At 40.1% G+C, this 19,452-nt stretch overlaps 1 pseudogene; it reads right to left on the bottom strand.

The window, feature by feature from the left end:
- LOC101352147 (protein Shroom3 pseudogene) overlaps positions 1 to 14,773 on the bottom strand; it is a 30,200-nt pseudogene extending 15,427 nt beyond the window's left edge.
- Between the last annotated feature and the right edge of the window lie 4,679 nt (positions 14,774 to 19,452).

Below are 19,452 nucleotides of genomic sequence, written 5' to 3'. Positions count from 1 at the left end.
TTGTTAACCAATGTCATAAAACAACATGTGTACCACTGTTTCATGAGAAACTATTTGTTCTGTAAGCCTTCACCTGAAGTACAATAAAAAAAAGTACAAGAAAAATCCTCACAACTGGACCAATATGCAGCACCATGATAAGCAGAGAAAAGATTGAAGTTGTCAAGGATATCATTTTACTTGAATTCACAATCAACATCCATATAAGCAGCAATCAAGAAATCAAAAGACACATTGCATTGGACAAATCTGCTTCAAAAGACCTCTTTAAAGTGTTGAAAAGCAAAGATATCACCTTGGGTAAGGTGCGCCTAACCCAGGTCATGGTGTTTTTAATTGCCTCACATGCATGTGAAAGCTGGACAATGAATAAAGAAGAAGAATCGACATCTGTGAATTATGGCGTTGGTAAAGAATATTGAATATACCATGGACTGCCAAACGAATGAACAAATCTGTTTTTGAAGAAGTACATCCAGAATGCTCCTTAGAAGCAAGAATGGTGAGACTACATCTCACATACTTTGGACATGTTATCAAGTGGGATCAGTCCCTGGAGAAGGATATCTTGCTTGATAAAGTAGAGCATTAGTGAAAGAGAGGAAGACCCTCAATGAGATGGATTGACACAGTGGCTGCTACAATCACCTCAAGCATAACAGTGATTGTGAGGATGGTGGAGGACTAGGTAGTGTTTTCCTTCTGTTGTGCATAGGATCACTATGAGTCGGAACCGACTCAATAGCACCTACCAACAACACAACAATAAAGGGCATTTATACAAAACTAATAGTTCACATCATTCTAAACGGAGAGAGACTGAAAGCATTCCCCTTGAGAAAAGGAACCAGACAAGCATGTCCTTTGTCACCACTCTTATTCAACATCATGCTGGAAGTCCTAGCTACAGCAATAAGGCAAGAAAATAAATACAGTGCTTCCAAATTGGTATGAAAGAGATAAAAATACACCTGTTCACAGTTGATGTGATCTTATACACAGAAAACCCCAAAGCATCCACAAGAAAGCTACTGGAACTAATAGAAGATTTCAGCAAAGTAGTAGATACAATATGAACATAAAATATCAGTTGGATTCCTCTACACCAACAAACAGAACTTCCAAAAGCAATTCAGCTAATCAAAGCCATTTAAAATAGCCCCCAAGAAGAGAAAATACTTAGGAATAATTCTAACCAGGGATGTAAAAACTATACAAAGAAAACTGCAAATCACTATTGTAAGAAACCAAAAGAGACCTAAGTGGAAAAATATACCATGCTCATGGTTAGAAATACTCAACGTTGTGAAAATGTCAATACTCCCTAAAGCAATCTACAGATACAAAGCAGTCCCAATTCAAATTCCAATAGCATTCTTTAAAGACTTGGACAACCAAATCATCACCTTTATATGTAAAGGGAGAGGCCCCTGTAAGCAAAGTATTAATGAAGAAGAGAACAAATGGGAAACCTTACACTATCTGATATCAGAACTTATTATATAGTCACAGTAGTCAAAGCAGCCTGGTAGTTCTACAACAACAGACACATAGACCTATGGAACAGAATTGAGAATCCAGGTGTAAATATATCCATCTATGAGCAGCTGATATTTGACAAAGTGCCAAAGTCTATTGAATGGAGAATAGACAGTTGTTAACAAAATGGTGCTGGCATAACTGGATGTCAATCTATTAAAAAAATGAAACAGAAACCATACCGCACACCATACACAAGAACTAACTCAAAAATGATCAAAGACGTAAATATAAAACCTAAAATGATAAAAATCACAGAAGAAAAAATAGCGACAAGGCTAGGGGCACTAATGTATGGCATAAAGAAAATATACAACAAAACTAAAAATGCACAGACACCAGAAGATAAACGAGATAACTGAGAACACCTAAAAATTAAATGTATGCTCATCAGAAGACTTCACCAAAAGAGAAAAAGAGAACCTACAGAATGGAAAAAAAAAAACTCTTGGCTACAGCATTTCCAACAAGGGTCTAATTTCTAATATCTATAGAATACTTCAACACCTCAATAACAAAAAATCAATCCAATTAAAAAATTGGCAAAGGATATGAACAGACACTTTACCAAAGAAGACATTCAGGCAGCTAACAGACTTGAGGAAATGCTTGTAATCATAGACCGCTGTTGTTGTTATTAGGTGCCATCGAGTGGGTTATGACTCATAGAGGCCTGTGTACAAAAGAATGAAACACTACCCAGTCTTGTGTCATCCTCACAATCATTGTCATGCTTGAGCCCATTGTTGCAGCCACTGTGTCAATCCATCTCATTGAGGGCCTTCCTTTTTTTCGCTGACCCTCTACTTTACCAAGCATGATATCCTTCTCCAGGAACTGATCCCACTTGATAATGTGTCCAAAGTATGTGAGATGTAGTTTTGCCGTTCTTGCTTCTAAGGAGCATTATGGTTGTAATTCTTCCAAGACATATTTGTTCGTTCTTTTGGTAGTCCATGTGTATTCAATATTCTTTACCAACACCATAGTTCAAAGGCATCAATTAGTTTTCCTTATTCATCATCCAGCTTTTGCACGCATATGAGGCAATTAACAACACCATGGCTTGGGTCAGGTGCACATTAGTCTTCAAGGTGACATCTTTGCTTTTAAACCTTTAAAGGGTTCTTTTGTAGAAGATTTGCCAATAGTAATGCATTGTTTGATTTCTTGACTGCTGTTTCAGTGGGTGTTGATTGTGGACCCAAGTAAAATGAAATCCTTGACTTCAGTCTTTTCTCCGTTAATCATGCTATGGATTATTGGCCCAGTAGTGAGGATTTTAGTTTCCTTTATGTTGAGGTGTAATCCATACTGGAGGCTATGGTCTTTGATCTTCATCAGAAAGTTCTTCAAGTCCTCTTCACTTTTAGCAAGGAAGGTTGTGTCATCTGCACCCGTGGTTAATGAGTCTTCCTCCAATCCCATTCTTCTTCATATAGTCCAGCTTCTCAGATTATTTGCTCAGCGTATAGAATGAATAAGTATGGTGAAAAGATACAACCCTGAGGCACATCTTTCCTGAATTTAAACCACACAGTATCCCCTTATTCTGTTCGAATGACTGCCTCTTACTCTTTGTACATGTTTCTCATGAGCACAATTAAGTGTTCTGGAATTCCCATTCTTGCAAAGTTATCCATAATTTGTTATGATCCACACAGTCGAATGCCTTTTCATAGTCAATAAAACAGAGGTAAACATCATAGGCCATTAGACAAATGCAAAAAAAAAACAAAAAACTACAATGAGGTACCATCTCACCTAGATGTTACTGGCACTAATAAAAACAACCAGGAAAAAAAAAAACAGATTTTGGAAAGGTAGCTAGGAGATTGAAACTCTTATGCACTGCTCAGGTGGGAACGTAAAATGGTGCAACCACTATGGAAAATGATATGGTGCCCCCTTCAAAAGCTAGAAATAGAAATAACACACAATCTAGCAATTCCACTCCTAGGGTATATTCTAGACAAATAAGAGCCACCAAATGAGTAGGTATATGCACAGTCATATAATGCAAAAGCAGCTTTATTCATAACAGCAAAAAGATGGAAACAACCTAAGTGCCCATCAACAGATGAATGGATAAACATATTATGGTACATACACACAATAGAATACTATGCAATTATAAAGAACAATGAAGAATCTGTGAAACATCTTACAGCATGGATAAAATCTGGGGGGCATTATGCTGAATGAAATACATTTGAAATCACAAAAGGACAAATATTGTATGAGACCACTATTATAAAAACCCAAGAAAAGGTTTACAGACAGAAAAAAGAGTCTTTGATGGTTACAAGTAAGGGAAGAGTTGAGGAGGAGAGAAATCACTAACTATATAATAGACAAGTGTTAACTTTGGTGAAGGGAAAGACAACACACAATATAGGAAGCCAGCTTAACTTGACCAAGGCAAAATCATAGAAGCTGCCTAGACACACCAAAACATCTTGAGGGACTATCTTAGGCTGGGTTCTCTAGAGAAGCAAAACCAGTAAAGCACATAAACACATATATATAGAGAGAGATTTATATCAAGGAAACAGCTCCCGCGATTGTAGAGGCTAGAACGTCCCAAATTCAGGGTAGAGGCCTCTCCCAAGTCATGCAGTCACAGAAGCTGGTGAGCCCAAGATTGGCAGGTCAGAGAGCAGGGCTCCCACTCACAGGCTGTGAAGGTTGATGAGTTCCAAGATCGGCAGGCAAGACCACAAGGTTTCTCCTGATTCACATAGCTGCAGGGGCTGGCAAACCCAAGATGGGCAGGTCGGAGAGCAGGGCTCTGCTCACAGGCTGTGAAGATCAATGAATCCCAAGTTCGACAGATAAGCTGACAGCTCAAGTCCCAAGAACCAGAGATGAGACAACAGGAGGCAGCTGCAGGATCCAGAGTGAGCAAAAAGCCAGAACGTCTGCTTGTATTTAGATGCAGGCCACACCCCCAAGGAGACTCCCTTTCATCTGATTGGCTACTCACAGTATATTCAGTCATGGGAATGATCACATTAAAACACTGAGAATCATGGCCCAGCCACATTGCACACTATCTTAACCATCACAGGGACCAAGTTACTGCGACTGAGCTTTAGGAACTGCAGTCTCGGGGGACATCTAGGTCAAATGCCATAACATAGTTCATAAAGAAAACGTTCTACACCTTACTTTGATGAGCATAGTCGGGGGTCTTAAAAGTTTAGTAGTGGCCATCGAAGATGTATCTATTTGTCCTATCACGTTCTGGTCAAAGAAGAGTGAAGAAAACCAAAGACACAAGGAAAATATTAGTTCAAAGGACTAATGGACCACATGAACCACAGCTTCCACCAACTTGGGCCCAGAAGAACTAGATGGTGCCAGGTTACCACCACCAATCACTCTGACGAGGATCAAAATAGAGGGTTCCAGACAGCAGGAGTTAAATGTAGAAAAACTTTCAAATTCACAAAAAAAGTCTAGACTTACTGATCTGACAGCATCTGGAAGAGTTCCCAGGAATATGGTCGGGGACACCATGCTAACTCAGTACTGAAGCCACTCCTGAAGTCCACGATTCAGCAAAGTATTAGACAGGCCTATAAAACAAAAAATAACACACATGAGGAACGTATTTCTTAGTTCAGTCAAGTACACGAGATCAAATAGGTAACATCTGTCCAAAAGCAAAGATGAGAAGGCAGAAGGGACAGGAAAACTGGACGTATGGACACAGAGAACTCAGGGTAGAAAGAGAGTGGAGAAGAGTGCTGACACATCACAGGGATTACGACCAATGTCACAAAACAATTTGTGCATAGATTTTTGAATGAGAAACTAATTTGCACTGTAAACTTTCACCTAAAACACAATAAAATAAAAAAAATAATTAAAGGAAGGGGCAAAAGAGTTTTGGGGGCTTGTCTTATTAAAATGAATTAAAAATGTTCAAAAAATTTTTATATGTAATTCTGCCACTGACTTACCAATAGACTGTGAGCAATGCTTAATCTACAGGGGTTTCTGTTTTATATTTGTAAAACGAGGGTTATTTTGAATTTGATAAAACTCACTGTAGGGAATTTTTTTGGAAAGAGACAAAAGAAGTGTAACTAATTATACAACCATCCACATAAAAGAATTAGTAGAAATAGAGGGGAAGAGGTAAATTCTGAAGATAATTAGTACTTGGGAACCAGCTAGATACAGAATGACAGAGAGAAAGATAAACTAGGACGGCATCCAATTAATGTACTGTGCCATTACCAGGGATAGGCAGGGAGTATAGGTTTGGAAAAATTGCATGTTCACCTTGAAAAGTCTATAGGATATCCAGAGATATACAGAATAAGTGCTTGGAAATATTAGTCTACAGTTTAGATGAGAAATCAGGATAGGCAATTAAATTTTCGAGTCACCATTTCACTGAAATATGGTGTATCAAGGACGTCAGTGGTTCGGTGGTAGAGTTCTCACCTTCCATACAGGAGACCAAGGTTTGTTTCATGCTAATGCACCTTATGTGTAGTAAAATTTTGCTGAAGATAATTCAAAAATGTTTGCAGCAGTATATCTACCGGAAACTACAAAAATTCAAGCCAGATTTAGAAGAGGACGTGGAATGAGGGTTATCATTACTGATGTCAGATGGATCTTGGCTGAAAGCAGAGAATAGTAGACAGATGTTTACCTGTGTTTTATTGACTATGGAAAGAGATTTGACTGTGTGGATCATAACAAATTATGGATAACGATGTATTGCATTGGGCAATTCGTTTGCAAAAGAACTCTTTAAAGTATTCAAAAGCAAAGGTGTAACTTTGAGGACTAAGGTGCATCTGACCCAATCCATGGTATTTTCACTCACCCCATATGCATGCAAAAGCTGGACAATGAATAAGGAAGACCGAAGATGAATTGATGCTTTCAAATTATGGTGTTGGTGAAGAATATTGAATATACCACCGAATGGAGAAGAATGAACAAGTCTGTCTTGGAAGAAATACAGCCAGAGTGCTACTTGGAAGAGTAATGATGGCTAGACTTCATTTCATACACTTTGCACATGTTATCATAAGGGACCATTCCCTGGAGAAGGACATCATGCTTGGTAAAGGGTTAGCAAAAAAGAGGAATACCCTTGACAAGATGGATTGACACAGTGGCTGCAACAATGGACTCAAACATAACAACATTTGTGAGGATGGGGCAGGACTGGGCAGTGTTTCTGTTCTGTTGTACATAGGGTTGCTATGAGTCAGAAGCAACTCGATGGCATCTAACAACATTGCACCTCATGTGTAGTTAACAGCTGTCTTTCAGTGGAAGTTTGTGTGTTGCTGTGATGGGGAACAGATATCAGTGGATCTTCCAGACTCAAACAGACTAGGAAGAAAGGCTGTGCGATGTACTTCCGAAATTCAGCCAACAAGAACCCTATGGATCACAATGGTCCAATCTTCAATCAACTGTGGAGATAATGCAGGACTGGTGAGCATTTCATTTGGTTATTCATGGCGCCGACTCCAAAGTAGCCAACAAATTTCACTGAAAGTTTTTTCTTTGGATATCCATTCCGCAACCATTTATCAAGTGCTTATTTTATGCCATGCAACTTATTCTGGTGTTAGAAATAAAACAAGTATCCCTGACTTCATGAAGTTTACAACCTAGTGAATATAGATGTATTTATCCAGAGATAAAAACAATACCTACCATTTTTGTGAGTTTATTCTATATGCCAATACTGTACAAAGTACTTTCCTTCCAAAAAATCACCTAATTCTACAAGACAGTTGTTAAATAAGGAATAAATTTTACAGCTTCAGAGGCGTGGTCAACATGGCAGAGTAGTTAGATGCTTCCTATATCCCTCTTACAAAAAAGACCTGGAAAAACAAGTGATTTGATTCTATATGAATATCTAGGGGCCCTGAACAAGACAAAGTTGAGAAATCCATCTGAGTGATACGGGAGAGGGAGACCGCTGGTCCGCAGTGAAGCAGGCAAACAGCTGTGCTGTGCACGCGCTCGGGAAGCAGTTTCCACATCGAGAGAGACCTGGCAGCAGAGATTCTGCTTGGACACTCCGAACCGGTGAAAAGCAGCTCCCAAGAGGCGAAGATAAGTACTTGCGTGCACCCTTTCATGGGGATTAAAAAGAAAAAAAAAGCCCATTTGGGAAAAACCTCTCTCCCTTTTATCTCCTCACTCTGTGCTCTGCACCGGGAGTCTGATGGGCTGGAAGTAGATCCCAAAAGGCGCCCTGACCCATTCTCCTGGCCTTGGAGTGGGAACAAATAAGCTACTGGCTCCCCTAAGCCAGGAACACAGGGTCGGCACAGCTCCTTTGCTAGATGCAGATATCAGGGGTCCACCCCGTATAGACTTGTGGGGACCCATCTCAACAGCGTTAGTCCTCACTACCACCGTACAACGGGGCAAACATCTGAAGTTTAACTTCAACTGCTTCAGCTGTGAACTGGCAGATTTTTGACCCTCAAAACAGCCCTGCCCCTTAAGTAGGCACTTTTATTGATCTGCAGCAGGGGCTTGAGGACTGGTTGTAACACCTAAAGCACCTAGTCACCTGATACAGGAGTCCAAGAAAAAGTAGTGCCCTCGAGTCTTTACAGCCAACAGAGAGGGATGCTCATAGTCCGGCTGCAAAACTCACCTACCTACTCACCCTAGAGAATAGGGACACGCTTTCCTTTCAGACACTCAGGGGCAGCCGTCAGCCACCTGCCTGGCTCAGTTTATGATCCCCTACCACAGCCAGAGTCCAGTGCCTACACCAATCGCCTATGCCTCTCTAGGACTGGGGGTGAGAGCCTGCATCACACACTTGATGACCAACTACCTGAACACCCAAGCTGAACCCATATAGGAAAATGTAACAGACTCCTGTGTGCACATACTTAGTTACAGAACTAACTACCTTGTGACAGGGCGTTAGAGATCCAAAGGTGTCAAAAATCAAACTAGTGCACACAAGCAGCCTATTTGGGCATATCAAAACAAAACAGAACAAGAAGCTAGGTCTCACTAAGCAAATAAAAAATAAAATTATAATAAATTATTGATGGCTCGGAGACAACAGTCAATATCACGTCACATAAAGAGGCAGTCTATGATGGCTTTAGCAAGCTCCCAAAATAAAGAATCAATACCTCTGGAGGAAGAGAACTTCTTGTAATTACCAGAGGCAGAATACAAAAGACTAATATACAGAAATCTTCTAGGAATAAGAAAGGAAATTCGACAGAATGCAGAAACAACCAGGGAACATACAGACACAGCAGTAGCGGAACTTAAAAAAGTTATTCAAGAACATAATGCCAAATTTAATGGGCTGCAGGAATCCATAGAGAGACCTCAATCAGAAATCCAGAAGATTAACAATAAAATTTCAGAATTAGACAACTCAATAGAAAGTCATAGGAGCAGAATTGAGGCAGTAGAAGTTAGAATTAATGACATTGAAGATAAAGCTCTTGACTCCAAATTATTTGAGGAAAAATCAGATAAAAGAATTAAAAAGAATGAAGAAACTCTAAGAGTCATGTGGGACTCTGTCAAGAGAAATAACCTATGAGTGATTGGAGTACCAGAACAGGGGGGGATAACAGAAAATACAGAGAAAATTGTTGAAGATTTGTTGACAGAAAACTTCCCTGATATCATGAAACATGAGAAGATATCTACCCAAGATGCTCATTGAACCCCACATAAGGTCGATCCCAAAAGAAAGTCACCAAGACATATTATAATCAAACTTACCAAAACCAAAGATAAAGAGAGAATTTTAAGAGCAGTTAGGGATAAAAGAAAAGTCATCTACAAGAAGAGTCAATTAGAATAAGCTCGGACTACTCAGCAGAAACCATGCAGGCTAGAAGGCAATGGGATGACATATTTAAAGCCTTGAAGGAAAAAAACTGCCAGCCAAGAACTATATATCCAGCAAAACTGTCTCTCAAATATGATGGTGAAATTAGGGCATTTCCAGATAAACAGAAGTTCAGGGAATTTGCAAAAACCAAACAAAACTACAAGAAATACTAAAGGGAGTCCTACGGTTAGATAATCCATAACACCAGCTAACAACGCAAGACTAGAACACAGGGCAGAGCAACCAGATATTGACTCAGATACGGAAATCGAAAATACATCAAAGCTAAAACATTGAAAATAGGGAAACAGATATCAACATGTAAAAAGGGATAACATTAAAACAAACAAAGAGGGACTTAAAAAATGGAGACATTGATTTTCTATACGGAGGGGAAGGAGTAAATATTACAGCTTCAATTTATACATAATACAATAGAGCATCTGAAATTTTAAATTTCTCCAAGCCATACAGCTTAAAGTCATCAGAATCAGAATTCAAACCTGGGTTTTTTTCTGACTCTAATGCTCTTAACTCCTACACTGCATAGATAATAAAAGAGCCCTGAAGAAGCAGCCTTGGAAATGCTCCTATATAAAGGAGGCCAGCAGAACATAGCCCAGGAGCAATGTAGGAAAGGAAGTGGAGACTCAAAAGGAAAGAGAATTGCCCCGACCAGAAGAAAGACTATGGGAACAGGTAAGAAGGAAGTAAAAGGACAATCCACTGGGTCAAAATTTCCCAGAAATGTGAGGTCACACAGAGTGCAAAGAATCCACTGAAGTCAGCTATTAGAATGTCAATGGTGTGACCAGAGAACAGCCAGAGCCAGAAATGAAGGGCTAATGGGAAACAAGCAAGTGGCAACAATGCCTGTGAGAATGTATCACATAATACAATTAGAGAGAATGTGGGAAGAAGAGTAGAGAACATTGCCTCCGTAACAGGGGGAATTATAATCAAGATGGTAGTTTAACTGGAATAATCATGCTTTGTATGTTGTAGAGAAATTTCAGATAATTTTTACAATGAGAAAATTCCATATCACTACACTTTGGGAACACTTTTGTTTCAGAGTAATTGGATGAAGACTGTTCACTTCTTGCAATTTTATAAGAGCCAAAATTCCACTGATGTTTTATTTGAGGAAACAAAGTAAACACTTATAAAAATTATAGTTCACATTAATTTCTTATGTGACCTTTCTAAAGGATACTTAATACTATGACTATTGTTCAAAATTTAAAGCTCTAGCCAAATCAAGTAGTTGAGACAAATGTCATGAATATCCCACTGTCATAATTATGGGTATTATGGTATAGGAGGTGGTGCACTTTGTGGAGGAAATATGTAGCTACGGATTTTTTAAGAAAAAAATTCCCTTAAAATTATCATATTATAAAATGATGTGTATAATTTACACCTTGATTTGCTTATGATACCGAGCAAAATAAGATGAAAAACCACGATTTCTGGCAGGAGAAAATAGATCACAAGTGCTACACAAGAAGGCAGGCCTCAGTTCTAGAATTTGATGAGCACTTGAAGGCATCATCTTGATCTTCACAAGCTTACTCATTGATTTTGCAAACTTAGAGTCATTTAATTTATCCATGTTTTGGAAAAAACAAAAAAACACAATAGTAATAACAATAAGCTTGGTCTTTGAAAAAGTTTTTAAACTTTCCCTTTGAGAAAACTCATTAGGATCTTTAAAGGGCTCATCCTTTAATCATATCAGGTTAAATTAATAAGGAATAACACTAATGCAATAATTGTTACTTTTTGATATATTCATTCTCTCTCTTTTTCCTTCCCTCTCTCTCTCCTTCTTCCCTTCCCTCTCCAACACTTCTTTATAAAATTTAACTCTTGAGTCCCTCATTCATATTATGGTGTTAATGACCAAAAAGTTTCCTCTCCACCAGATGAAAATAATCTTTTTCCTTTCTGTTTTCTCAGAGCATTTTGTCCATGTTTTTTGTAGTAGCTGGTAACAGCGAAGCAGTCCCCCTTTCCACAGCTGTTATGAGTCAGGCTGCTGATCATTCACAACTAGAACATCTCCCAGGAGTTGCTCTGATGCACTGGAAGCCAACTCTACTGTAAATGCCTGGCAGTGGGAGATTCCATATTACACAGGCAGAATAGGGGCAGGAGATTGAAGGAGTAGTCAATGACTGGCTTATTTGGGGTACAAAAGACCAACCTCTCTCCCCAACTCCTTGGAGACTTTCTTGCTCCAGAGCTTCTTTCCATGGGATCAGACTGAGGTTATCCTTCCCGTCTTCTGTCCTGGCTTCCCTCATAAGTTGCACCTGATGGTGTCCACTCACTATACCATTTACATAAGAAACCCATCGCAGACTCTGCTTTCAGGAAACCAGACCCAAGCACTTCTGTCAGAGTATTTGCCACTCTTTAACTTATGAAGTTCTGTAAATACCTGTTTGAATGATGATATTTCAATATATTGCTCCACCTATTAAGGCATTTTGCATTTTAAACTGTACTAATGATTACATCCAAGAAAACCCTATGTCGCAATTTTACCATCTAACACATGGGGTCGTCATAGGTCAGAATCTACTCGACGTCAACTAACCAAAGCAACAAAAACAATGCCTTAGGATAAAGACATGAAAACTTGAAGAGCAAAGTTTTTGTCATTGTAGGTGCTTTATTTGCACATCAGAGGCCTTTTTGAAGTCACATCCATGGCTGAGGATGGGGCCTTAAACCATCCCAAGTACCCTGAGTATTATTTATCTTTCCTCATAGTTTCCCTAAATAAATATGTGAACCAGGAACTTAAAAATACTGTTATATAGGTCAATAATTATTAACCAATCAAATAAATGAAGCCACCTATCCACTTGTTTCTCTATCCGTATGCCTCTGTTTAGTGTTCCTCAAAGGCTAGGGCATTCAGCAGAGTAGATGAGAGAGTCAGAGTGTATTCAGAATGCATACAGAGTTGAGTTCTTGGGAAACTTACATAAACTTGCCATGTTTTCTTTTCCTTATCTATAAAATGAGGAAAGTAGTAAGATAACAACTTTGAAGAATTTTGTGAGGATCGAAGCTGGCCGTAGAGTAAGAATTTCAGTTTTAAGCCATTTTTATTCTGAAATGTCTTAATGCATTTTATAATAGAACATTTTAGATAACATTACTTCCTAGGGTTTTTATGCATAAAATCCTACTAGGCTTCTCCAGGTCTAGCCTAGGAATAGGGAGGATGATTAGAATAAAGAACGGGAAAAAAATCCCATGTTTGCCACCAGGAAATCAAGAAAGCAGCAGTCTGAGCTTTCACTACAAAGAGAATCAGTATTGAAATCAGACACAAAAGACATATCATGGTCAAAGCTCTTTAGAGGATTCCCTTTCTCCCTCTGTCTCTTTTGTAGATAGGCACAGAGGGCAAAGACCCAGAGAAATACTGACTATTCCCGTAGGGAATATCAGCATACTCCTTGTAATTTTCTAATATCCATGGCTTAGACTGGTATGGAAGAATATTGAGAGAAGTCATCCTTTAGTTCCTAAACTCCTCAAGGGGATAGTCTACATCAAATATCAAATAGATTCTAGTGTTTCCCATAGTGTCCCACACAGTGATAGTCATATAGCAAATGACTGACAAACTGTTGAGGGACTAAGCTAAAGTAAATTTGCATACCAGAAGAGAAGTGTTTATGTTTCAAAGGAAATAATAATAAGGTATGACAAAGGAGAAACAAAGAAATCTGCAGCAAGGAAACAGCAAAGACAAGGACAATTATGCAGCAGTAAGGACAATATGAATCACAAGCAACCACAAGAGCAAAGGCTCCTCCCACCTCAAAGGCTTGATCATTTCACATAATTATGACTTACCATATTATTACTTTTATTTAGAAAATACTGTACATAGAGATGGCGTCTCACAAATTCATGAAGAATGGAGTTAAATAATCTAGTGTAAGGAAGAGACAAAGTAGATCTGTGGCTTTATTAAAAGGGCAAAACAAGCAGTGAAGGAAACAGTTCAAACACGAGATGGTGAAGCAGTTGGCATTCAGTCTGGGGCCAAGCATCCTTACCCTACAGACAAGCCAGAGAACGGGCTTTAATTTCGAGGTCGCTGGGAAATTAAATCACCTGTGCTTAATTTCACATAAAACACATCTCTTTGGGCAAATTTCTTCTCCCAGAGCTTTCTGAAATGTAACAGTTGTGGGGAAAAAAAAAAACTATCAAATGAATATAGTAATCAAGATTTTAATTTTTTATGCTATCCTCAGGCCCACAGTAAGAGGCAAAAAGTAACTTGCTGAATGGATAAATAAATGACATTTTCTTTACAGCTATGAAAAACACTGGAGTAAGATTTATTGGCTGTTGATTGCTTAGGAATAGAGGGACCAAGACTCCTAAAACACAAATTTGCTCATTTCATCTCAATATGCATCCTTTGTGTGCCCAGTGAGGACATTGGCTGTTCAGTGTTAGAATTCTCACCTTCCATGCTAAGACCCAGGTTGGATTCCCAGCCAATGCACCTCATATGCAGCCATCACCATTCTGTCAGTGGATGCTTTCATGTTGCTATATTGCTGAACAGGTTTCAGTGGAGCTTCCAGACTAACACAGATTAGGAAGAAAGGTCTGGTGATCTACTTTTGAAAATCAGCCAAGAGAAACCCTATGGATCACAGCATTCCAATATCAAATTGATCTTCGGGATGGTGCAGGACCAGGCAGGGTTTCCATCTGTTGTGGCCTGACGTCATCATGAGTCGAGGGCTGACGAGATGGCAGCTAACAACAGTGTGCCCAACACTGGGCTAAGTGTTTAGTGGTAATAAAGAGAATTGTACCCCCAGATTCAAGCCTCAAGAAACTTGTAATCCAGTTTAAGGTGCTTACAATCTAGTCAATGGGAAATACACATTTAAGTTAAGAAAAACAGTATTTTAAATTGCTTTCTGCCACCGCCTGTGCTGCCGCCACAACCTATGCAGACTCCACCCTGCAATACTGCCACCACCAGTGCCAAGTCTACCACATGCACTGCCACCACCACCTGTTTTGCCACTGTCACCTGTGGCACCATCGCCACCCATGCCACTCTTACTTGCGCCACCGCTGCCACCTATGCCACCCCTACCCATGTCACCACCACTATCTTTTCCACCACCACTCCACACATACCATTGCCACCACCCACCTTTGCCACTCTCACATCATGGTCACCACCCACACCATGTCAACATCTGTGTTGCTGAAACCAATCATGCTGCCACCACCACCTGTGTCCTCACCATAAATCACACCACCACTACTACTACTCATATTATGGTCATCACCCATTCCTCCTCTATTCCCACACTGCCTCCACCACTTGCACCACTGCCACCACCCATGCCGCCTCCATCATTTGCCCCTCCACCATCACTCGCATCATGGTCACCATCTGCACGCCCTCACCACCCGCACTGCTGTGACAACCCATATCATGGTCACCACCTACACTGCCACCATCACTGACGCTGCTACCACCACCCGTGTTATGGTCGCCACCCACATTACCGACACCAGCCACACTGCAGTCACCACCAGTATTTCTGCCACCACCACTACTTGGAAACAGAAGGGAAATTCCTCAGTGTAATAAAGGGCATCTCTACAAAACCAACAGGCAACATCATTCTCCATGAAGAGAGGCTGAGAGCATTCCCTCTGAAAACGGAAAAAAGACAAGGATATCCTTTATCACCACTCATAATTACCATTGGGCTGGAAGTCCTAGGTAGAGCAAAAAGGCAATAAAAAGAAATAAAAGGCATCCAAATTGGAAGGGAAGAAGTAAAACTATCCTTATTTGCAGACGATACAATACTGTACATAGAGAACCCCAAAGGCACCACAAGAAACTACTGGAACTAATAGAAAGATTCAGCAGAGTAGCAGGATACAAGGTCAAGATAAAAAATCAGTTCATTCCTATACACCAAAAAGATAATTTCAAAAAGGAAATCAGGAAAACAATATCATTTACAACAGCCCCTAAAAAGATAAAATATTTAGGAATAAATCTAAACAGGGATGTAAAATACCTATACAAAAAAATACTGATAAACACTATTGCAAGAGATCTACATAAATGGAAAAATATACCATGCTCATGGATAGAAAAGCTTAACTTAGTGAAAATGTCAATTCTACTCAAAGTGATTTACAGATTTAATGCAACCCCAATCCAAATTCCAACAACATTCTTCAACAAGATGGAAAAACTAATCACCAACATTGTATGGAAAGGGAAGAGGTTCCAGATAAGCAAAGAATTATTGAAGAAAAAGAACAAAGTAGGAGGCTTCACACTCCCTGATCTCAGAACCTACTATATAGCCACTGGAGTGAAATCATCCTGGTATTGGTACAATAACGGATATATAGACCAATGAAACAGAGCCAAGCACTCAGATGTAAATCCATCTACCTAAGGTCAGCTGATTTTTGACAAAGAACTGAAGTCCATTAAATGGGGAAAAGACATTCTTTTTAACAAATGGTGTTGGCAGAACTGGATCTCTATCTATAAAAAAAATGAAACATGACCCCATACCTCACACCATACACAATATCTAACTCAAAATGGATCAAAGATGTAAATATAAAACCTACAGCGATAAAGATCACAGAAGAAAAAATAGGGACCACACTAAGGGTCCTAATACATGGCATAAAGAGAATACAAAACATAACTAACGGTGCACAGACACCAGAAGATAAACTAGATAATGAGGAACTCTTAAAATTAAACTTATGCTCATCAAATGACTTCACCAAGGGGACGGCCAAGATAGAGGAATAGTCAGACACTTCATATCATCACTGTTACAACAAAGAACAGAAAAAAAAAAAGTGAATCGGATATATATGACAATCTAGGAACCTTAAACATCAAAGACAAAGCAGAAGAATTGGACTGAGTGATAGGTGGAAGTAGAGACAATTCAAAAACAGTGGAAATAAGGAATTATGGATTGCCAAATCACAGGCATCCTGCTAGCCGAACCTGCACAGTGCAGGCATGCTGAGGCAAGCAACAGTATCTCAAGCCGAAACCCATTTCATCTGGTGCAGCTAAGCAGGAGTGACTCTGTACACAAACCCAGACTCAGACAGAAGTGACACCAGACCTGTGAAAGTCAAGTGCACACTCGCAATTAACCACATGCACCACAGCCCCTCCTCCCACCAGAGCTCCATGGCAAAGGAGCACTCCCTCCCCTGATCCATACTCTTCCCTGCTCCAACACCAGTGATGGCATTCAACACTGCCACGTCCTCTAAGCCTGGAACTCACGGGCCTTGTCCGGAGGTGCCCACCCTTTCTCCAGCATCTGACACAGTAGGTCTATGGGCTTGAAGCGACCTCCAGCCTCTGCGATCACCCGAACCAGTGCTGGGCTGGCTGAGTCGGCACAGCATGTACACATTGGCATAAGTTGGGCAGAGTTCCCAGCTGAAGCCCATTTTCACTGGTATCAGCCGGGGTGGAGTTGCAGGTCTGTGACATTCAACACCTCCCCACTCCCTAAGCCTGTTGCTCTCAGTTCAGTTCAAGGTGCCTGACCCTTAGCCCAGCAGCTGGCACATGGGGTTCACAGACTCACAGCACCTTTCACCCCTGTTGATCACCCACATCAGTTCCTTCCTGATCGACCTGGCACAGAATGCCACCACTAAGGCAAAGTGGGCAGGGCTCCCAGCAGAAGCCCATTTTCACCTGCAGCAGCAAAGTGGGCACTGCAGATCTGTGGCATTTGACACTGCCCTGCCCCCTAAGAAGCGACCTCAATCACACACTCAGGAGGCTTTAGGACCAGCGGTTCCACACACTCCATATAGCCTCCCATGACAGGGGCATAAGAACTAGTGTCACCCCCCAATCCCTCCTGCAAAAGGCACTGGACGCCCAAATATCGGCTGCACTACCCCCACAATACATACTCTAGTGAACAGGGCCAAGTCCAAAATCTGGGCACCCAGGGACGGCTGACAGTGCTCTGCCTTCCTCCTGCCCCCACCCCATTGCAACCAGAGTCCTGTGCCTGCTCCGAATACTCCCAGATACTCTGGACTGCCCAGGACTTAGGTGAGAATCTCCAAACCACACTCTTGGTGACTGATGAGCAGGGCAACTTCTCCCTAATGATCCAGCAAGCAGCAGAGCACACACATCACACAACCCAATACACAAGGGAGAACACCCCCACACCACGCCATGTGACCAGCAGGACAGATACATCAATTCACCAAAAATGCCACCTACATCCTTGGGCGACCCTGCAAGGATAGTGAAAAGAGTCCAGGGCTCACACACCTAGTAGATGCTCTCTCCAACTGCAGACAGGAGGTGAGTGCTCAACGTGGCCAGATTAACAACCAGAGTAACACACACACCCAGCCTACTTGGATATATCAAGACAAAACAAAACAAAAATAGGATGCAGGAAAGAAACATACAATAAACAAATATAATAACTTATTGATGCCTCAGAGACCATGGTCCATATCAAATCACATAAAGAAGCAGGATAAGTTTACTCTAGCAAGTGACCAAAATAAAGATCCAGAAAACATTCAGGAGGAAGATAAGGTGATAAAACTAACAGACAAAGAATTCAAGAGACTAATATTCAGAGCTCCCCAAGAGACCAAGAAGGAGATCAGGGAAAACACAGACAAAACCAGGGAACACACAGACAAAAAAAAAAAAAGAAATGGAATGATTCAGGAAAACAATACAAGAACAAAATGACAGAATAAATAGGCTACTCGAAACCATACATAAGCAGTAACTAGAAATCAAAAAGATTAACAACAAAATTTCAGAATTAGATAACTCAATAAAAGGTGCTAGGAGCAGAAATGAGACAATAGAAGTCAGAATTAGTGAGATTGAAGACAAATCCCTTGACAAATCCCAAACAGTTTGAGGAAAAACAGAAGAAAAAATAAAGAAAAATGAAGACAGCCTGAGAATTATGTGGGATACAATCAAGAGGAAAAACCTAAGAGTGATCAAAGTTCCGGAATGGGAGTGGGGAAGTCATGGAAAACACAGAGAGAATTGTTGAATATTTACTGGTAGAAAACTTTCCTAATATCATGAAGGATGAGAAGATATCTATCCAAGAAGCTCAACGAACCCATACAGGATAAATCCCAAAAGAAAGTTACCAAGACATATATCATAATCAAACTTGCCAAAACCAAAGACAAAGAAAGAATCCTGAGAGCAGCTAGGGATAAATGCAAAGTAACCTACAAGGGAGAACCAATAAGACTAAGCTCTGATTACTGAGCAGAAACCATACAGACAAGAAGGCAATCGGATGGCAAATATAAAGCCTTGAAGGACAAAAATTGCCAGCCAAGAATTATATATCCAGCAAAATTGTCTCTCAAATACAATGATAATATTAGGTCATTTCCAGATAAAGAGAAATTAAGGGAATATGTAAAACCAGACAAAAATTACAAAAAATATTAAAGAGAATCATCCAGTTAGAAAACAAACAACACCAGACAACAATCCAAGACTAGGATACAAGACAGATCAACTAGATATCAACCTAGATAGGGAATTCTCAAAAATAAAACAAACCTAAAAGACTGAAAATAGGGAACCAGAGACATCAATATGTAGATGACCACAATGTGAGAGAAAAAAAGAGGGAAAAAACAGTGTGGTCATAGAACTTCCATATGGAGAAGGAGTAAAGGCTATATCAAGAAATAAGAGACTGAACCATAACCATTAACACACAAACCCCAGAAGATAAGCTAGATAACTGGGATCTTCTAAAAATCCAACACCTATGCTCTTCAAAAGACTTCACCAAAAGAGTAAAAAGAGAACCTACAGACTGCAAAAACATTTTTGGACAGTACAAGTCAGACAAAGGTCTAATCTCCATAATCTACAAGAAAATCCAACCCCTCGACAACAAAAAGACAAATAATCCTATTAAAAA

This window comes from Trichechus manatus, unplaced genomic scaffold (genome assembly GCF_000243295.1).
Source record: "Trichechus manatus latirostris isolate Lorelei unplaced genomic scaffold, TriManLat1.0 scaffold00149, whole genome shotgun sequence".
Lineage (NCBI taxonomy): Eukaryota > Metazoa > Chordata > Mammalia > Sirenia > Trichechidae > Trichechus > Trichechus manatus.
This window is presented reverse-complemented; position numbering and strand designations above follow the sequence as displayed.